Consider the following 7,075-nt stretch of genomic DNA (forward strand, 5'->3'; position numbering starts at 1 on the left):
CACCTCAAAGAAGAATTCTTACAGAATATAGACGATGAGAGAATCCATACAAATGAAATTAAGGGAAATAAAAAACATGGTAGCAAGCCATAATAGCAGAATTACACAGTTGGAAGAGCGCATAGAGGAACTTGGGGGGAAAAAGAGATAAAAATCAAATAAAAACCTTTGGCTTTGAATTGTAATACTGTGACTACCAAGCAATGAGTGGATGAGTAAGAGAAATAGGTAGGCGAATGAGAGGTGACATGGTGACAGTAATGGAAGGTCTTGAGAACTTTGGTGGTGATTGGTGTACAATAACTGTGTGCATCAATACCATTAACATTAATATTTTTTAAATTCCTCTTCTGGCAGTAGAGATAGTCCAATGTATAGGGAGGGCACTTGCCTTATGTGCAGTTAATACATTCCACCCCTCATTCTTCATATGGTCCTCTAAGTTCAACCAAGAGTGATCCCTGAGTGCAAACCATGAGCATTAACTGAATGTGGCCCAAAAACATGAGCAAATTCTTCTGTCCACACCCATTTTGATGTTGTTGTAATGTCCTGGATTCATATAGTCACTGCTCTAGATAGCTGTGTTTTCCAGAGGTTACTTTCTTTGTGGAATCCACACATACCTGGGTATGGTGGACTACAGATAACTCATTCCGTTGTGGCAGAGGGATCCCAAATAGCAGAACCTGTAAGATGGTGATTGGTGCATGTGACAGATGTGAATAGTACAGTTGATTGAACTCGTGTTTTTCATGTTTGTAGGACAAACACTTGCATTTGAGCTATTCCCTAGGCCTGTTCTTCATGATTTTAATTCTTAAGTGATTTCCTCATCTGCTCTCTCAGATGTCTAAACTCTCCACATTTTAGCTTGGAGTTACTTTTATAAAGAAGAATTAAACTTTTAGCTTTGATTTTTGGGTGGTGTGGGCATTTTTGTGTTTATAAGGAGAGTGGTCATTATATCTTCCTTCAGGTTATCCTAATAAATAAATATTGAGGACTGGGACAATAATCCAATGAATTGCTTGCATGCAGTGATCTGGATTCAATCTCCAGCATCCCATATGGTCCCTGAGCATCACCAGGAGTCAATCTTGAATGCAGAGAAAGAAGTAACCCCTGAACATTGCCAATCATGGCCCAAATACCATATATATATATTTAGTATATATTATAAATGGAACTGTTTTATTTCCAGAAAGTTTTGAATACAGTCAATTTAGACTTAACTAATGAATTAATTGTTCCATTTATACAAGTAGTTTTACTTGATTACAAACATGATTACAAATATGACTTTAGCTGGGTTTCAGTCACAAAAAGAACACTCCTCTTCACCAATGCAACATTCCCACCACATCTCCCTCCACCCATATCCCCTGCCTGTATTCGAGACAGGCATTATACTTCTCTCACTCATTAACATTGTCATAGTAGTTGTTAGTGTACCATTCTCTTTGAGATGAGCTTCATATATAAGCCAGTCCTTCTGGCCCTCATCTCTGGGCATTATTGCAATAATGTCTTTTATTTTTCTTAAAAATGCATAGATGAGTGAGACTATTCTGTGTGTGTCTCTCTCTCCCTCTGACTTATTTCACTCAGTATAATAGTTTCCATGTTCACCCATATATAGGAAAATTTCATGACTTCATCTCTCTTGATGGCTGCATAATATTCCATTGTGTATATGTACCATAGTTTATTTAGTCATTCATCGGTTGAAGGGCATCTTGGTTTTCCCCCAGAGTCTGGCTATTGTAAATAGTGTATGAGAAAGGGATTTTTGGTATTTAATTTTTGAGTTCCTAAGTTATACCCCTAGAAGTAGTATAGCTGGATCATATGGGAGCTCAATTTCCAGTTTTTGGAGGAATCTTCATATTGTTTTCCATAAGGGCTGGACTAGACGGCATTCCCACCAGCAGTGAATGAGAGTTCCTTTCTCTCCACATCCCTGACAGCACTGATTGTTCTTGTTCTTTGTGGTGTGTGCCAGTCTCTGTGATCATTTATACAAGTATTTTATGAGAACACTTCTGCTTTATATTGGAAGATACACTTATAAACCATTTTATTTATTTATATTTTTAGTGGATTAAAGTAAAGAAAGATTTGAGTATTAAGGTTTGTTTGGGGTTTATTTGTTTGTTTTTTCAGAGAAGTGGGGGGTGGAGAGATAATAAGTGGATAAGGTTATTTTCTTTCACAAAGATGACCCAAGGTCAATCCCTAGCTCCACATATGGTCCCATCACCAAGAATGTGAAGTAAAAGCTGAGAGTCAGGAGTAACTTCTGAGCACATCCAGATGTGGTCCCAAAACTGAGATACAGAGAGAGAGGCAAGACATAATTAGTTTTTAATTGGGTCCAGAGAAATAGCATGGAGGTAAGGCATTTGCCTTGCATGCAGAAGGACAGTGGTTTGAATCCCGGCATCCCATATGGTCCCCTGTGCCTGCCAGGGCAATTTCTGAGAATAGAGCCAGGAGTAACCCCTGCGTGCTGCCAGTGTGACCCAAAAACCAAAAAATAAAAATATGTTTTTAATCATGTGTTTTCTGTTATGACAGCTTTATGAGCAATAAAGAAAATTATTTTAGGTAAAGGATGCATTAAGGTAAAAAGAAATAACTTAGAGCAAATATTGAATGATATTCTAGTTAAATACCAGCCATTATGTGTGATTAACTTCACTGATGGTCTCAATTCCTCCCTTATAAAGTGCAGCATTGGGTGGATGGAAAGTCAGAAATGTTTAACAGAGGAACACATGTATGAGTTGATCCCCATCACTGAAAAATATATAAATAAAATGAGAGTGGTTTCAAGGATAGGTCCATGTGAGAGCACTGACTTTGCAAATTTGAGACTGAATTCTATATTTAGCACTGTGACATATGACAGGCTTAGGAGTCCACAAGAATGCCAGGATTGAACTCTGTACTATCAGTCTCTGTACTATCACTCCAATCCCTATTTATAATTTAAATGTTAGATTCAATTAAAGATTAAATTAAAGATGATGCTGGGACCAGAGTGATAACACAGTAGGTAAGGCATTTACCTTGCATGCGACCAATCCAGGTTCAATCCCCGTCATCCCATATGTTCCCCTGGGCCTGCCAGGAATAATTTCTGAGTGCAGAACCAGAAGAAACCCCTGAGTGCCACCAGGTGTGTGTGGTCCAAAAACCAGAAAAAAAAAAAAAAAAACAGAAATGTTTGGGAATAAGCACAGCCTATTTCTAACCAAGGTGTGGCCTAAAACACCAAAATTAAAAAACAAACAAGCAGAGCCGGCACGGACGGGCAGCTGGCAGGCCTCCCCATGTGCCAGCGGCCTTTTGGTCCGGCCTAGGGTAGTGGGGCCTGGACCTGGGTCACCTGACCCCCCTCTCCCCCATTCCTCCGGATCTCCAGGTGGGTTCCTGGAAGAAGTTGACGGGGCACCCTGGGTTTTCCCCACTCCCAGGCCAGGCCCGGACACTGGCCTAGGGTGGGGCTTAGGGGGTGGAGTTAGATCTGGTGGGTGGCAGATAGCTGCTCAGTTATACTCAGGCTGTCACTGGAAATTTCATACCAGTCTACATTTTGCAAACCTCGCGGGCGCGCGAACATTTGCTCCTCCCAACCATCAGTACCCCAGATTTACCCTTCTTAACTTTAGTAACACATAGTTTTAATCTCTGACCTAAGACATACAGTAGTTCTAACAAATCCCAGAACTATTTAGAAGGACACAAATTGAACACATATTGAACACATATATCTTTGGAATATTTTATGGGTATTTTCTTTAACTGATGTAACTTTCTATATATTTTTCTACCATGATGTTTCTATCCACTTTTCATCTTGTCTTTTCTTTGTAAGCTGTTTAGTAAGGATTGTTGTTGGAACTGTCCCTCAGTTTGATGCCTATGATTGAACTATGTCATGGAAATTGCTGGTCTTGTTCCTATTGCCTCCAGATGCACCAATAACGCTTCATGGCATTGATCCTTGTTTGCATAGACACATTAAAATGGAAAAACACCATACATATAGATAAGTTCTTATCTAATAAATCTCAGTACAATGTACCTTACACCCTGAACATTGATATAATGACCTGGCACAGGCCTCAGAAGAAAGGGCATCCTCCATTCACGCCAGAACCAGGCAAGCTATCTACGAAACATCCAAGGTCTTTTATAGCAACAGCTGGAAGCAGTCCTCTACCAGGAAAGACACTACCAAGGGTCTGACATCGACCTCCTAAAAAGAGACTTCCGTTTACACTGAGAAGACTTGACAACAACAATGACCTGCTCTACAGGACATGGTTCTCTCTAATGCCCCTTAAGTGGGAGGGGAAACGAGAGCATGCTCTGCACCATCCTGACTGCAATATGGGATATGCAGACTCCAGGATCTTTAATACAGAAGCATGATACCAACAACAGAGACTATGTGAGGAATGGAGGTGTATTGCCACTACAGACAATGACTTGAATTGGACAAACTAGTTTGCCTGGAGCCCAGAGTCAGTCCTGTGCCAGGAAACTTCAGGGGTAGGGTTTCCTTGTATTTAGACCATAATTTGTCTTTCCATGTCCCTTATGTTTTGGTGGGCCTATGCAAACAAATGCCACTTTAATACCATTTTTTTACTAAGTTCCCTTGGCTCCAATCCTTAAGAAAAACAACCCACTAAAACTTTTGAGGTTAACTTAAACTAGTAAGCATGTGCATGGAACTAGAGAAATGTACTTTACCCTCAATGTTTAAGGAGTTACATAAGTCTAATATCTTTAGATTATATTGTGTGCTGCTAAGAAACAGTATGTACTACAACTGGGGATTTGAGGGACAAAGTAATTGTATTGTACATGGGTTTAGTTTTGTTTTTCTTAATGTTCTTTGGCTAAAAGTTCAAGGCTGGGATATCATCGATGGGAATACCGTGAATTTTGTTTATGGGTGATTGGGCTTCCACTGTAACTTTACCCTTTCCTCTTTCTTTGCATCTTTGTTGTCATAATTAAAATTAAAAAAGAAAAAAAAAAACAAGCAGGCATGTGTAATCTCTGGGCCCATGAGAATGGTTCCTGCATGCACATGTCACCTGCATCTCCCCTATTAAAATGTGGCTTTTCTACCTTTATGCTGGGATGCTGGGTTGTATACCAGGCTCTCCCCTCTTTTGAAGAAGCCCAAGTTCATTTTTAAGCACATAAATCTCTTTCTTTCTTATTCTCTCCCACCCCTTCTTCAGTTATCTTCGAATAAAGCCTATTTTTATTAAAAAAAATAAAGTAGCAAAAAATAGAGGGTCAGAGAGATAGTCAAGAAACTAAGGTACCTGCTTTTCATGCAGGGACCCTACTTCAATCTCTAGCACTGAGAATGGTCCCTGAGCACCACCAGCAGTGATCTCTGAGACATATTCTGGAATAAGTAGACCCTAAGCTCTGCTGGGTATGGTCCAAAATCCAGTAAAAATTTAACTTAATTTTTAGTTGGTAATAATTGGTAAATATTTTTACCAACACTACAATAAGTATGTAGCCCAAAGTACAAATAAACTTGGAAATGTAGCTGTCAAGAAGTCAAGTTGGGAATGAGATGTACAGTGAGAGGGAATCTTCAGTAAGAGATGGAGGGATGAGGACATGAAATGGTTGGATTGGAGGTGGAAACTGTACTGCTGAAAACCTATTAAAAACAACTAAATAGGGGCTGGAGTGATAGCACAGTGGGGAGGGCATTTGCCTTGCACGCAGCTGACCCTGGTTTGATCCCCGGCATCCCATATGGTTTTTTGAGCCTGCTAGGAGTATTCTGAGTGCAGATCACTGAGTGCTGCTGGATGTGGCCCAAAATCCAAAACACACACACACACACACACACACACACACACAAACACAAACACACACACTACATAAACCACAATGGTATCTAAATAAAAGGAAAAACTATAAAAAATAGTTTTTGTTTTGGGGGGACCACACCCAGTGATGCACTCAGGAATGACTACTGGTGATATTTAGGGGACATATGGGATGCCAGGAATCAAACCTGGGTCAGCCATATGCAAGGCAAGTGCCCTACCTGCTGTAGTATTGCTCCTACCCCATAAATAAATTTTTGTTTGTTTGTTTGTTTTGGGGGAGCCACACCTGGTGACACTCAGGGGTTACTCCTGGCTCTGCACTCAGAAATAGCTCCTGGTCTGGGGGACCACATGGAATCAAACCACATGGAATCAAACTACGGTCCATCCTAGGTCAACTGTGTGCAAGGCAAGTGCCCCACCGCTTGCACCACCGCTCCGGCCCCATAAATAAATTTATTAAATTAAAACTCCACATTGGGTCTGGGGAGTAATACAACACATATTTTCACATGTTTCCAGGTTCTGTTCATGCCACTCTTCCCCATCCCTCTGAAAATAAAAAAATAATAACAATAAAATCCAAATAAACAAAAAAAAATCCTCCATAAATTATTTGCATTTAGTGTTGATATTTTACACTATGTAAATTAACTAAAGATATATTAATTGGTGAATTAATATTTCAGTAAGTAAAAACTGTTCAGTTTTGACCAAAGATTCATCCAAGTAAGTAGCTTGTCTGGGCCCTTTCCAACATCAGACCAGTAACTTAGTTTGACCAATAGATGGCACTAATTATCTTTCAGAAAATTGGCATTTTCCCTAGTTCCTTGAGATTTTTCATGTTCATTTTTTGGTACATTCTTTACAAGTCATAATTAAAAGACCATATGCTCACTGAAAATAATATACCACGTATTTCATAGAAAAATGTAAACCCCCTATTTCTAGTAAGTCTCATGGTAATTTCATAATCTTGATTAAACCTGTAAGCAAAAAATTGTGTTGGGTAGTAGAAATCACTATATGATTTCAAGATCATCCCTGACATATAACCAGACCCTGAAAAAAAAAACTACTATGACCACATATGCTCCACCACACCCCAACACCACGCATAGCCACATTCAGTGCTACTCTTAACAGTATTAGGAACTCAATCTCCTTCAGTTAGCTAGATCTTTACA

Source organism: Suncus etruscus, chromosome 18, assembly GCF_024139225.1.
Source record: "Suncus etruscus isolate mSunEtr1 chromosome 18, mSunEtr1.pri.cur, whole genome shotgun sequence".
NCBI classification, from domain to species: Eukaryota; Metazoa; Chordata; class Mammalia; order Eulipotyphla; family Soricidae; genus Suncus; species Suncus etruscus.